Genomic DNA, 15,972 nt, shown 5'->3' on the forward strand with positions numbered 1-15,972 from the left:
ACAGGTCACCATCACACAGAGCAACAGGTCACCATCACACAGGGCAACAGGTCACCATCACACAGGGCAGCAGGTCACCATCACACAGGGCAACAGGTCACCATCACACAGAGCAACAGGTCACCATCACACAGGGCAACAGGTCACCATCACACAGGGCAACAGGTCACCATCACACAGGGCAACAGGTCACCATCACACAGGGCAACAGGTCACCATCACACAGAGCAGCAGGTCACCATCACACAGGGCAGCAGGTCACCATCACACAGGTCACCATCACACAGGGCAGCAGGTCACCATCACACAGGGCAACAGGTCACCATCACACAGGGCAACAGGTCACCATCACACAGGGCAACAGGTCACCATCACACAGGGCAACAGGTCACCAAGGGGAGCCGGTCGGCCGAGCGGACAGCACACTGGACTTGTGATCCTGTGGTCCTGGGTTCGATCCCAGGCGCCGGCGAGAAACAATGGCCAAAGTTTCTTTCACCCTATGCCCCTGTTACCTAGCAGTAAATAGGTACCTGGGTGTTAGTCAGCTGTCACGGGCTGCTTCCTGGGGGTGGAGGCCTGGTCGAGGACCGGGCCGCGGGGACACTAAAGCCCCGAAATCATCTCAAGATAACCTCAAGATAACCATCACACAGGGCAACAGGTCACCATCACACAGGGCAACAGGTCACCATCACACAGGGCAGCAGGTCACCATCACACAGAGCAACAGGTCACCATCACACAGGGCAGCAGGTCACCATCACACAGGGCAGCAGGTCACCATCACACAGGGCAACAGGTCACCATCACACAGGGCAACAGGTCACCATTACACAGGGCAGCAGGTCACCATCACACAGGGCAACAGGTCACCATTACACAGAGCAGCAGGTCACCATCACACAGGGCAACAGGTCACCATCACACAGGGCAACAGGTCACCATTACACAGGGCAGCAGGTCACCATCACACAGAGCAACAGGTCACCATCACACAGGGCAACAGGTCACCATCACACAGGGCAACAGGTCACCATCACACAGGGCAACAGGTCACCATCACACAGGGCAGCAGGTCACCATCACACAGGGCAACAGGTCACCATCACACAGGGCAACAAGTCACCATCACACAGGGCAACAAGTCACCATCACACAGGGCGACAAGTCACCATCACACAGGGCAACAGGTCACCATCACACAGGGCAGCAGGTCACCATCACACAGGGCAGCAGCTCACCATCACACAGGGCAACAGGTCACCATCACACAGGGCAGCAGGTCACCATCACACAGGGCAACAGGTCACCATCACACAGGGCAGCAGGTCACCATCACACAGGGCAGCAGGTCACCATCACACAGGGCAACAGGTCACCATCACACAGGGCAGCAGGTCACCACCACACAGGGCAGCAGGTCACCATCACACAGGGCAGCAGGTCACCATCACACAGGGCAACAGGTCACCATCACACAGGGCAACAGGTCACCATCACACAGGGCAACAGGTCACCATCACACAGGGCAGCAGGTCACCATCACACAGAGCAGCAGGTCACCATCACACAGGGCAGCAGGTCACCATCACACAGGGCAACAGGTCACCATCACACAGGGCAGCAGGTCACCATCACACAGGGCAGCAGGTCACCATCACACAGGGCAGCAGGTCACCATCACACAGGGCAGCAGGTCACCATCACACAGAGCAGCAGGTCACCATCACACAGAGCAGCAGGTCACCATCACACAGGGCAGCAGGTCACTATTACAGAGAATAATGAGATGGGACAAATATATTAATATAAAATATATAGTATAATTCTGTTCAATAATACAAATACTCAAAAATATTAAAGTAATCACCTTTAAAATATTTCCATTGTATACTTATGTAAAATTTTAGTAATTATTTCTTTCCTAGAGAATAGTTGAAAACAATAAGAATATTTAATATTACCGAAAAGTTATATGTAAGTAGTGTAATTTGTTCCTCCATTAGAAATAAGACAAATTTAATATTAGTGCTACGGTATTTAAATACTCTTACACACACACACCATCACACCATATGTATATATATATATATATATATATATATATATATATATATATATATATATATATATATATATATATATATTATTAAATATGACCGAAAAAGTAAGATTAATAATTCTAACACGAATTTTCTCAATCTTTCGTACATTTCTTTTCACTGTTGGTGGTAATTCAAAAATCAATTCTCCAAAATTCATTTTTATTTCTAGTCTGACGCGACACTTGAGCGCGTTTCGTAAAACTTATTACATTTTCAAAGACTTTAGTTTAAACATACACAACTGAATAGAACTTACACATCTCCGATTTGTTTATATCTACATTTGAGTGAGGTGGATGGGGTGAGGTGGTATTTAATAAGGTATTAATTTCATCAACACAAGACAGAACACGAAACAATGGGTATTGAATAGAAGTGATTGTAGAAAGCCTATTGGTCCATATTTCTTGATGCTTCTATATTGGAGCGGAGTCTTGAGGTGGGTAGAATATAGTGGGTAGAAAGGCTTTCACAAGCCAGACTTTCCCCAAGCCTGAGACTCGTAGCATAAAACCCCTCCTCACAATCTCCCTTTAATCTCTCTCTCTCTCTCACTTCCACCTCCACTTTAATCTCTTATCTCATTATCCTTGTTCCCTCCACCACTTGCACTGTTAATTCATTTACACTCTTTCTTTCTGCTTGTCTCTATCTTTATTGCTCTATTTGTTTCTCTCACATATGTTCACCCATTCAATGTGTTTGTGTCTTGGTTTTCTTCTCTAATTTCTGATATGTGAAGTTATCTGTGGTTGGACTCAATTTGTTAGATCTGGTTGGAAATATTGGGTTGAAGATCGTCCCGTCTAAACAGAGACTAGATCCCGTCCAAACCGAGACTAGATCCCGTCCAAACCGAGACTAGATCCCGTCCAAACAGAGACTAGATCCCGTCCAAACAGAGACTAGATCCCGTCCAAACAGAGACTAGATCCCGTCCAAACAGAGACTAGATCCCGTCCAAACAGAGACTAGATCCCGTCCAAACAGAGACTAGATCCCGTCCAAACAGAGACTAGATCCCGTCCAAACAGAGACTAGATCCCGTCCAAACAGAGACTAGATCCCGTCCAAACAGAGACTAGATCCCGTCCAAACAGGGACTAGATCCCGTCCAAACAGAGACTAGATCCCGTCCAAACAGAGACTAGATCCCGTCCAAACAGAGACTAGATCCCGTCCAAACAGAGACTAGATCCCGTCCAAACAGAGACTAGATCCCGTCCAAACAGAGACTAGATCCCGTCCAAACAGAGACTAGATCCCGTCCAAACAGAGACTAGATCCCGTCCAAACAGGGACTAGACCCCGTCCAAACAGGGACTAGACCCCGTCCAAACAGGGACTAGACCCCGTCCAAACACAGACTAGATCCCGTCCAAACACAGACTAGATCCCGTCCAAACACAGACTAGATCCCGTCCAAACACAGACTAGATCCCGTCCAAACAGAGACTAGATCCCGTCCAAACAGAGACTAGATCCCGTCCAAACAGAGACTAGATTCCGTCCAAACAGGGACTAGATCCCGTCTAAACAGAGACTAGATCCAGTCCAAATAGGGACTAGATCCAATCCAAACAGGGACTAGATCCCGTCCAAACAGAGACTAGATCCTGTCCAAACAAGTACTAGACCCCGTCCAAACAGGGACTAGACTTCGTCCAAACAGAGACTAGACCCCGTCCAAACAGAGACTAGACCCCGTCCAAACAGGGACTAGACTCCGTCCAAACAGGGACTAGACCCCGTCCAAACAGGGACTAGACCCCGTCCAATCACAGACTAGACCCCGTCCAATCACAGACAATTCTCACGGTCACAGAATATTTTAATAAATTCCTCCCCTTGATATTGTTGGCACAAACTCAAGAGAGAGAGAGAGAGAGAGAGAGAGAGAGAGAGAGAGAGAGAGAGAGAGAGAGAGAGAGAGAGAGAGAGAGAGAGAGAGAGAGAGAGAGAGAGAGAGATAATACAGTACTTTATATTTTTTTCAATTTTAACATGTAACATGTACAATTTTAACATGTATTTGTTTGTCCTGGAACAAACCCATAACCAGCATGGAACAATTTACTTGTTCGTCCATGCTGGGCTCTTCAATTACAATATTTTAATTGAGTTTAAGTTTAAATTATTTTAAATTTATTCAGAATGATAAATACTTTCACGGTAATCACTAAAACTGAACTTTTCAAGAACATGTGAATCTTTCACTCACAGTAACTCACAGTTAGAAGTATATTTAGGATATATACTCATTGTTAAGGTGGGATTCTTATCCATTCTTTGAACCCCTGTTCCTCCTCTGTATTAAACCCCTGTCACCCTCTGTATTAAACCCCTGTCACCCTCTGTATTAAACCCCTGTCACCCTCTGTATTAAACCTCTGTCCCCCTCTGTATTAAACCCCTGTCACCCTCTGTATTAAACCCCTGTCACCCTCTGTATTAAACCCCTGTCACCCTCTGTATTAAACCCCTGTCACCCTCTGTATTAAACCTCTGTCACCCTCTGTATTAAACCCCTGTCCCCCTCTGTATTAAACCCCTGTCACCCTCTGTATTAAACCCCTGTCACCCTCTGTATTAAACCCCTGTCACCCTCTGTATTAAACCCCTGTCACCCTCTGTATTAAACCTCTGTCACCCTCTGTATTAAACCCCTGTCACCCTCTGTATTAAACCCCTGTCACCCTCTGTATTAAACCCCTGTCACCCTCTGTATTAAACCCCTGTCACCCTCTGTATTAAACCCCTGTCACCCTCTGTATTAAACCCCTGTCACCCTCTGTATTAAACCCCTGTCACCCTCTGTATTAAACCTCTGTCACCCTCTGTATTAAACCCCTGTCACCCTCTGTATTAAACCCCTGTCACCCTCTGTATTAAACCCCTGTCACCCTCTGTATTAAACCCCTGTCACCCTCTGTATTAAACCTCTGTCACCCTCTGTATTAAACCCCTGTCACCCTCTGTATTAAACCCCTGTCACCCTCTGTATTAAACCCCTGTCACCCTCTGTATTAAACCCCTGTCACCCTCTGTATTAAACCCCTGTCACCCCTCTGTATTAAACCTCTGTCACCCTCTGTATTAAACCCCTGTCACCCTCTGTATTAAACCCCTGTCACCCCTCTGTATTAAACCCCTGTCATCCTCTGTATTAAACCCCTGTCATCCTCTGTATTAAACCCTTGTCACCCTCTGTATTAAACCCCTGTCACCCTCTGTATTAAACCCCTGTCACCCTCTGTGTTAAACCCCTGTCCCCCTCTGTATTAAACCCCTGTCACCCTCTGTATTAAACCTCTGTCACCCTCTGTATTAAACCCCTGTCACCCTCTGTGTTAAACCCCTGTCCCCCTCTGTATTAAACCCCTGTCACCCCTCTGTATTAAACCTCTGTCACCCTCTGTATTAAACCCCTGTCACCCTCTGTATTAAACCTCTGTCACCCTCTGTATTAAACCCCTGTCACCCTCTGTATTAAACCCCTGTCACCCTCTGTATTAAACCCCTGTCACCCTCTGTATTAAACCCCTGTCACCCTCTGTATTAAACCTCTGTCACCCTCTGTATTAAACCCCTGTCACCCTCTGTATTAAACCCCTGTCACCCTCTGTATTAAACCCCTGTCACCCTCTGTATTAAACCCCTGTCACCCTCTGTATTAAACCCCTGTCACCCCTCTGTATTAAACCTCTGTCACCCTCTGTATTAAACCCCTGTCACCCTCTGTATTAAACCCCTGTCACCCCTCTGTATTAAACCCCTGTCATCCTCTGTATTAAACCCCTGTCATCCTCTGTATTAAACCCTTGTCACCCTCTGTATTAAACCCCTGTCACCCTCTGTATTAAACCCCTGTCACCCTCTGTGTTAAACCCCTGTCCCCCTCTGTATTAAACCCCTGTCACCCTCTGTATTAAACCTCTGTCACCCTCTGTATTAAACCCCTGTCACCCTCTGTGTTAAACCCCTGTCCCCCTCTGTATTAAACCCCTGTCACCCCTCTGTATTAAACCTCTGTCACCCTCTGTATTAAACCCCTGTCACCCTCTGTGTTAAACCCCTGTCCCCCTCTGTATTAAACCCCTGTCACCCTCTGTATTAAACCTCTGTCACCCTCTGTATTAAACCCCTGTCACCCTCTGTGTTAAACCCCTGTCCCCCTCTGTATTAAACCCCTGTCACCCTCTGTATTAAACCTCTGTCACCCTCTGTATTAAACCCGTCACCCTCTGTATTAAACCCCTGGCACCCTCTGTATTAAACCCCTGTCACCCTCTGTATTAAACCCCTGTCACCCTCTGTATTAAACCCCTGTCACCCTCTGTATTAAACCCCTGTCACCCTCTGTATTAAACCCCTGTCACCCTCTGTATTAAACCCCTGTCACCCTCTGTATTAAACCCCTGTCACCCTCTGTATTAAACCCCTGTCACCCTCTGTATTAAACCCCTGTCACCCTCTGTATTAAACCCCTGTCACCCTCTGTATTAAACCCCTGTCACCCTCTGTATTAAACCCCTGTCACCCTCTGTATTAAACCCCTGTCACCCTCTGTGTTAAACCCCTGTCACCCTCTGTATTAAACCCCTGTCACCCTCTGTATTAAACCGCTGTCACCCTCTCGACCTAAACCAGACCTGACTCCCTGACAGAAGATTATCTCCTAGGCTCGTGGATTGAATAGAGATGACTGTTGAGAGAGAGAGAGAGAGAGAGAGAGAGAGAGAGAGAGAGAGAGAGAGAGAGAGAGAGAGAGAGAGAGAGAGAGAGAGACGGGAGACAAATAAAAGAAAGGGAAAGAGAAGCCAAAGAGAGAAAGAGAAGACAAATAGGGTGAGTGAATCACCCAAAACGGGAAGAGTGTAGAGGGGAGAGATTAATACTTGTCCTTTACAGTCACGCTACACCTCTTCTTACTATGCCAAGAACCTCCTTTCTTAACCCCTACAACCCCCCCCCCCCCTTTTCACCCCCCTCAACCCTCCCCCCCCTACATAAACCTCACACACTGCAACAACTCAAAAAACATAACCTCATTAATTCCTCAGAGTTAAGACACGTTTAACTCTTTACATTCATTAGTAATGGGGTACCAAGCCGGTGCTGCGTACGGTAATGTATAGATTGTCTTGATATAATCCTTATTTTGGGTCATAAATACTGTTCTAATGTGATATACTTCGTTAATTGGGAGTAAAATATATAAAGTGGTGATGACAGAGTTGAGAAAAAGCAACAGGATTTTAATATATATGATGCTGGCTTGGGATGCTGAGATCTGCTCTGGAGATGAGGAGATGAAGATGAGAGATTTTGTGTCCTAAACGGGTTTGCTCTCTGTCTCTGTCTATCTGTCTGTCTCTGTCTCTCTCTCTCTCTCTCTCTCATAAACATATACTATTGCTTTCTTTGTCTATTTCTTGTCCCCTTCTTTCTGTTTACTCTCTGTGGCTTTCTCTCTAGGGTTTGTTATCTACGCGCTTATTTCCGCTTTCTGTCTATCTTTCTGTGTCTATTTTTCTCCGTCTCTATCTTTCTCTGTCTCTATCTTTCTCTGTGTCTATTTTTCTCCGTCTCTATCTTTCTCTGTCTCTATCTTTCTCCGTATCTATCTTCCTCTGTGTCTATCTTTCTCTGTCTCTATCTTTCTCTGTGTCTATCTTTCTCTGTGTCTATCTTTCTCCGTCTCTATCTTCCTCTGTGTCTATCTTTCTCTGTCTCTATCTTTCTCTGTCTCAATGTTTCTCTGTCTCTATCTTTCTCTGTCTCTATCTTTCCGTATCTTTCTCTATCTTTCTCTGTGTCTATCTTTCTCTGTCTCTGTATTTCTCTGTCTCTATCTTTCTTTGTCTCTATCTTTCTCTTTCTCTATCTTTCTCTGTCTCTATCTTTCTCTGTCTCTATCTTTCTCTGTCTCTATCTTTCTCTGTCTCTATCTTTCTCTGTCTCTATCTTTCTCTGTCTCTATCTTTCTCTGTCTCTAGCTTTCTCTCTGGATTGTTATGTGTCTGACTTACTTTCACGCTCTGGCTTGCGTCACCTGGTTTGCGTCACCTGGCTTGCGTCACGTGGCTTGCGTCACCTGGCTTGCGTCACCTGGTTTGCGTCACCTGGCTTGCGTCACGTGGCTTGCGTCACCTGGCTTGCGTCACCTGGCTTGCGTCACCTGGCTTGCGTCATCTGGCTTGCGTCACCTGGCTTGCGTCACCTGGCTTGCGTCACCTGGCACCTGGTTTGCGTCACTTGGCTTGCGTCATCTCTCTCTAGCTCAATACATCCCTGGAGGACGCAACCTTATCGATAGCCATTTAAATTCTTAACCAATTACTCGGCAACATTGTACTTTAGAAACAACGTGAAATTCAATCGCATATAAAAATATTTCAACCTATAAAGCATCCCATTTCCATTACCTGTTTACTGCCCCATCACCCAGCAACTTAAATTAATCTTCCCCTATTCTACCAACCAATCCACTCTCCATCCCCCCCCCCTACCAGCCCAACCACTTGGGCTAGACGGTAGAGAAACGGTCTCGCTTCATGCAGATCGGCGTTCAATCCCCGACCGTCCACAAGTGCTTGGCTACCATTCCTTTCCCTCCGTCCCATCCTAAATCCTTATTCTGACCCCTTCCCAGTGTTATATAATCATAATGGCTTGGCGCTTTCCCCCCTCTCACAGGTCCCATCCTCCCCCACACAACCAATCCACTCCCAATCCTCCCTCACTACCAATCCACTCCCAATCCTCCCTCGCTACCAATCCACTCCCAATCCTCCCTCACTACCAATCCACTCCCAATCCTCCCTCGCTACCAATCCACTCCCAATCCTCCCTCGTTACCAATCCACTCCCAATCCTCCCTCACTACCAATCCACTCCCAATCCTCCCTCGCTACCAATCCACTCCCAATCCTCCCTCACTACCAATCCACTCCCAATCCTCCCTCGCTACCAATCCACTCCCAATCCTCCCTCACTACCAATCCACTCCCAATCCTCCCTCGCTACCAATCCACTCCCAATCCTCCCTCACTACCAATCCACTCCCAATCCTCCCTCGCTACCAATCCACTCCCAATCCTCCCTCACTACCAATCCACTCCCAATCCTCCCTCGCTACCAATCCACTCCCAATCCTCCCTCACTACCAATCCACTCCCAATCCTCCCTCACTACCAATCCACTCCCCCAATCCCCACCAGAAATAGTACGACACAAAAAAATATATCCCTAATCTAGTTTTTTGTGTGTTCATCACTGGTCGGAACCCAAGCCGTCGGAGCTAGAATGAAAGGCGTTTAGATAAATGCGTCGAGCCCAATAGCTTCTGATTACTTTTTCCTTCGAGACCGAGAGAGGGAAAATACCGTGAAAAATGATGCCTTACGTGCCTCTGCGACCGGGAATAAAGTGGGTAGGGCCGTGTGAGCGAGGCAAAAAGTGGGGGAGGAAAGTCAGGGAGTTAAAGGCGCCTGGAGACGACGTGGGTTTTATTGATGCAACAGCAAAGACGATAACGATAACCTTACATGGATGTGAAGACGATAACAAGATGTTACATAGAAGTGAGAGTGATAACGAAAAGCCTTGAGGGGAGTACAGGTGATAACGAAAAGCCTTGAGGGGTTTACAAGAGATAACGAAAAGTCTTGAGGGGTTTACAGGTGATAACGAAAAGTCTTGAGGGGTTTACAGGTGATAACGAAAAGTCTTGAGGGGTTTACAGGTGATAACGAAAAGTTTTGAGGGGTTTACAAGAGATAACGAAAAGTCTTGAGGGGTTTACAGGAGATAACGAAAAGTCTTGAGGGGCTTACAGGAGATAACGAAAAGTCTTGACGGGTTTACAGGTGATAACGAAAAGCCTTGAGGGGGTTTACAGGTGATAACGAAAAGCCTTGAGGGGGTTTACAGGTGATAACGAAAAGCCTTGAGGGGGTTTACAGATGATAACGAAAACCTTACATTCAAGAGAAGGTAATAACGAGAGGTTTTAGGATGTAAAGGTTACAAGATAAACATATATGAAACTCAAGGCGATTGGGAGAATCTCTTAGGGATGTGTAAACTACATCAATAAGTTTTAAGGATGAGAAACTACAGCAATAATGTTTTAAGGATGAGAAACTACAGCAATAATATTTTAAGGATGAGAAACTACAGCAATAATGTTTTAAGGATGAGAAACTACACCAATAATGTTTTAAGGATGAGAAACTACACCAATAATGTTTTAAGGATGAGAAACTACAGCAATAAAGTTTTAAGGATGAGGAAACTACAGCAATAATGTTTTAAGGATGAGAAACTACAGTAATAATGTTTTAAGGATGAGAAACTACAGTAATAATATTTTAAGGATGAGAAACTACACCAATAATGTTTTAAGGATGAGAAACTACAGCAATAAAGTTTTAAGGATGAGGAAACTACAGCAATAATGTTTTAAGGATGAGAAACTACAGCAATAATGTTTTAAGGATGAGAAACTACAGTAATAATGTTTTAAGGATGAGAAACTACAGTAATAATATTTTAAGGATGAGAAAATACAGCAGTAATATTTTAAGGATGAGAAAATACAGCAATAATATTTTAAGAATGAGAAAATACAGCAATAATATTTTAAGAATGAGAAAATACAGCAATAATGTTTTAAGGATGAGAAACTACAGCAATAATGTTCTAAGGATGAGAAACTACATCAATAATGTTTTAAGGATGAGAAACTACAGCAATAATATTTTAAGGATGAGAAACTACAGCAATAATATTTTAAGGATGAGAAACTACAGCAATAATGTTTTAAGGATGAGAAACTACAGCAATAATATTTTAAGGATGAGAAACTACAGCAATAATATTTTAAGGATGAGAAACTACAGCAATAATGTTTTAAGGATGAGAAACTACAGCAATAATATTTTAAGGATGAGAAACTACAGCAATAATGTTTTAAGGATGAGAAACTACACCAATAATGTTTTAAGGATGAGAAACTACACCAATAATGTTTTAAGGATGAGAAACTACACCAATAATGTTTTAAGGATGAGAAACTACACCAATAATGTTTTAAGGATGAGAAACTACAGCAATAAAGTTTTAAGGATGAGGAAACTACAGCAATAATGTTTTAAGGATGAGAAACTACAGTAATAATGTTTTAAGGATGAGAAACTACAGTAATAATATTTTAAGGATGAGAAAATACAGCAGTAATATTTTAAGGATGAGAAACTACACCAATAATGTTTAAGGGACGTTAAATTCATAATAAAAGTCATTTACTGACGTAAATATTTACAAGGAACCTTAAGAAACCCAAAACTTATATGTGAAAACGTTTGGTAATTTAAGTGAGATTTACAAGGCGATTAAGATGTAGATTTAGAAAAGTGAAAATAACTTAAATCAATTATTTTTAGTGAGCTGAAACCAAACATGAATTTTGTGAAATTTTGAGAGTAAAAATATGGAATTATGGTGAATGTTAAACTCAAAGCGATGTAATTTAATAGTGAGTTTCTCTTGAAGGAAGTTTTTAAAAAGTCAAACTTCAATCACATGAATTTCTAGAACGAAAAGTTTGACAATTTTAAGCTGGCACAAAAGGCTTTATGATTATTTTTATCTTTAGAGATACTTTAAGCAAAGTTCAGGGCGAATGTTTTAAAGAAACAAATTTGTGAATTTCAAAAAACATTATATGAAAATAGCTAATATTTAGGCAGGAAAAGAAGCCAATGTGCCAGAGCTGATAGGTTGAAACTCCATGAAAACCGAGTGCTGGGAATTTCACATGAACTCAGAGCAGGAAATTCCAGATGAGCTGAGAGGTGGAAACTCTAGATAGGATGAAAGCTGGAAAGTCCAAGTGAGCTGAGAGCTGAGAACTCCATATGAGCTGAGAGCTGAGAACTCCAGGTGAAATGTGTGGTTTTATATTAGTAGTATATATATGTTTCATATAATTTATCTCATTTTCTTTCTTCATCTGTACCTTTATAGCATTCTCTCTCTCTCTCTCTCTCTCTCTCTCTCTCTCTCTCTATCTATCATACTGAGACCAACGCCTTCCTTGCGTCCCGCCCCCATCTATTTACCTCATAATTTCAAGATTCCAGATATTGTCTGCATAATCTCTTATTTACTGCTGGCTTCTTGTCAGCGACTCTCTCCCTCTCCCTCTTCTTCTTCTCTCCTCATCCCCTCCTTTTCTTCTGCCCCCTCCTCTTCCCCTATTTCTCACCCTCTTTATCACTTCCAGTCTCTCATATTCTCGTGTATGCCCTTCTCAACCCATTCGTATCTTCTCCTTCCTCTATGTCTATCGTCGCCGTCACATTACCACCCAATTTCTTACCAGAGGTTCTTAACCGTCTCTTCAATGCCCCTTCAGTTTCCCCTAATTTCCTCTATCCCTCCAGATCCCACTCGTTTCTCCTACTTTTGACTCTCTCTCTCTCTCTCTCTCATTTTCCCCTACTCCTAACGTTCCTCATTTCCACAGGGAAGCCCCTTTATCTCTGCCCCCCCTCCCCCCCTCTCCCCCTCTTAGCAGTATTTCTCTACCGTCTCGACACGAGAATCCAACACCTCTTTCCACCACTTATATATATATTATATATTATATATTATATATTATATATATATATATATATATATATATATATTATATATATATATATATATATATATATCCCCTTAGTCTCTCTACCTATATGTATCTATCTCTGTCCATCTCTATCTCCTTCTTTAGCTATCTATCTATCCCTTTCTCTAGTTCTCTATCTTGTCTCTTTCTCTAGTTCTCTATCTAGCTCTTTCTCTAGTTCTCTATCTGTCTCTTTCTCTAGTTCTCTATCTGTCTCTTTCTCTAGTTCTCTATCTGTCTCTTTCTCTAGTTCTCTATCTGTCTCTTTCTCTAGTTCTCTATCTGTCTCTTTCTCTAGTTCTCTATCTGTCTCTTCCTCTAGTTCTCTATCTGTCTCTTTGTCTAGTTCTCTGTCTCTTTCTCTAGTTCTCTATCTGTCTCTTTCTCTATTTGTCTCTTTCTCTAGTTCTCTATTTGTCTCTTTCTCTTGCTACGTCTCTATCTAGCTATATCTGTCCCCCCCCCGTCCTCTCCCTCTTTCCTCTCTTTTTCCCCTCTCCCTAACTCACCCTCTCCCCTTCCTCTCTATCTATTTCCCCCCATCCCTTCCTCTCCCTCTTTCCCTTCTTCCCTTCCTCTCTCTTTTCCCCCTTCTTTTCCCCTTTCCTTCACCCTAACTCTCCCTCTCCTCCTTTTCCCGTCTTCCCCATAAAGAAAATTATGAAAATACGCGGGTAAACGGTGGGAGTAACACCAACGTGCTACGCACAACCAATGACCTCTCTTGGGTGTGGGGTTACAGGTTATATCTCTTATAGCATTTAACTCAAGCCGACCCCAGCCAGCCTATGTCCGTCCCGCACCCCAGACCATTTTCCCTGTAAAGTTGGGTGTGACTGTGTGTGTAAGAGAGTGTGCATAATTGTTCATTATAGTTTACTTTGTTTAAAGCCTGAATATAGCACAAATTTTAATATTAAAATGCTAAACGATTCCAACTGCCACTAAACTACATAGTATGCTTATCGTCCTAAGGGGTGGCAGATACCCATGTACCCCTGGTGAGTAATTACACCAATTAGCCATCTTAATTGCTAATTATGTTAGACTCATTGATCTTTAAGTTCTCTCTCTCTCTCTCTCTCGAGGTATTACGTTCAAAAATTAGGGTAATAATTCCTAGCGTGAGGGAGGTAAGGTCTTTACCGGCCTTGTGTGTGTCCGGTTAAGGAATGTACTTTATATAGGCTCTTACTAGGTCCTATATGTTACCTTATCCGGCTATGTTTAGCTGTCCCCATCCGGTCTCTGTGACAGTGTGGCATCTGTCTCAGTCTCTGTCGTATGTGTCTGACTCTCTGTCTTGGTCTCTTTGTTTCTGTTTGTCTGTCTGTCGGTCTAGAAGTCTGTCTCTCTCACTCTTTTTCTCTCTATTTATATATAACTTAAAAGAATATGTATATAAAGTTATATATATAATCATTCTTTCGCTGTATCTGGGGGCGGGGGGGGGGGGGGTGGTCTTCATATGTTTGGTTCTTTGCTTTTATCTTTCTCTGTCTCTCTCTCTCTCTCTCTCTCTCTCTCTCTCTCTCTCTCTCTCTCTCTCTCTCTCTCTCTCTCTCTCTCTTACCACTTACCTGTCTCCTTGTCTCTATGTCTGTCTCTCTGTATCTCTGTCTGCCTGCCTGTCTTTCGTCTTTCTGTCTCTATAAGTTAATGTTTATCTGTCTATATAGACAGTTGACTGGTAAACATTGGTGAGGCGATGCTGACAGGTTAGTATGAAGGCCTGACACTTGGTAGACAGCAGGAGAGCGAGTATTGGTTGACAGATGGGTTGTGTGGTAGTAGACAACTCTACTACACATCTACACTACAGGCAAATTATGAAAGAACTACGTATTTTAAATTTTGTGGATATTGGAGCCTAATGTTTTAAGTTATAGAGGGGAGAAAAATTCAGAGTTCGGTTAATAAGATGTGGCGTTATCGTGGTGGTCACATTGGTACCGTGTCAAGTGTCAATCGTTTCATTAATGTCAACTCCAACCTGCCCATATTAAACATGCTTTAGACAGACAGACAGACATATATTCTAATATTCAGATAGATAAATATTAGCTTTTGCTTAGTCGGTTGAAATATCCGATACAAGTTATATATTTAACAGGCTATTGCAACTTGTATCAGGATACACATGAGAAAAGCTGAGGTGAAATGATACCCACACTTAGGAACTGTTGTTGTTGTTGTTTTAGATTCAGCTACTCTGAACAAAAAGTTTCAAGTAGCACGGGCTATGGTGATCCCGTAGGTGCAGGCTCTTTGGAGCCATTATCTGTATTATGCTACTTGAAAATTGAGGGACAGAAGCAGTTCAGGAACCAGCAATACACAAAACAGGAAGATCTCTACACTGTTTTCCCCTTTCTTAATTAATTAACAGTCTTACCTGTTTATCATCCAGTAAGTGCTGTACTCTACAGCCACTACCACGGCTCATCACCTGCTGGAGCACCTCTTCGAATCAACCACCTGTAAAGAAGGAATTCATATCTCGTGATTGATGTAAATACTCAGATTGATGAGCATTTTCTATGGTGAGTCTGCTCACATATGGCACAGAATAAGAATTATATATTCATTTATGTATTTCAACTTTCAGAATTACAGCAGCACTAAAAACAGCTTCAACTGAAATAATACAAATAATTAGGAGCTCTAAATCAATTTTCAGAATCATCAATGCTAAATTATTATTATTTTGACTCGGGTAATAATTCAAGGGGAAAACCATACACAATTGACTTATACTATGAAACGTTATTTCTAGGGCATTTTGACTGTTTATATTTTAACTATCAAGTCATTTGTAAATTCTCACTCACGTCTGGGTTCGAAAAAGACACAAAGACGGGATTAAGACATAAAAGTCTTACTCAGCCCAGGAAATGTTAAGTGCGATTCTTGCTGACTTCAGAAGTAGCCCAAGTAAGGAAAGGAGACGATATAAATCATCCATGCATCCGATAACAGCATTGGAGATGTGTTTGACGATGTTGAAACAGTTCAGAAGTTGCTGTAGGGATTTAAATGGCTCTTGTACCTCTTCACACATGGTCACACCAATGTCACGCTGGCATAGCAACACAGGGTAGAGATAAGAGTCCATTTACATTAATTAAAATCCTTACTCTTTGTCCATTTTTTTCTCTTTACTGTCCTCACACCAACAGTTTTCCC

The 15,972-nt window shown here is 43.0% G+C and overlaps 1 long non-coding RNA gene across 1 annotated transcript in view; it reads right to left on the reverse strand.

Annotated features, from left to right (window-relative positions):
* Window positions 1–1,322: 1,322 nt before the first annotated feature.
* The window catches only part of LOC138349808 (uncharacterized), a 91,679-nt gene continuing 77,029 nt past the window's right edge, over window positions 1,323–15,972 (reverse strand). Inside the window, exons 2-3 of the long non-coding RNA XR_011224921.1 lie at window positions 15,182–15,264; window positions 1,323–1,772 (exon numbers count right to left, since the gene is read on the reverse strand). This is a non-coding gene — a long non-coding RNA (uncharacterized lncRNA). The remainder of the gene's footprint in view (window positions 1,773–15,181; window positions 15,265–15,972) is intronic.

This window comes from Procambarus clarkii, chromosome 77 (assembly GCF_040958095.1).
Source record: "Procambarus clarkii isolate CNS0578487 chromosome 77, FALCON_Pclarkii_2.0, whole genome shotgun sequence".
In the NCBI taxonomy this organism is placed as follows: domain Eukaryota; kingdom Metazoa; phylum Arthropoda; class Malacostraca; order Decapoda; family Cambaridae; genus Procambarus; species Procambarus clarkii.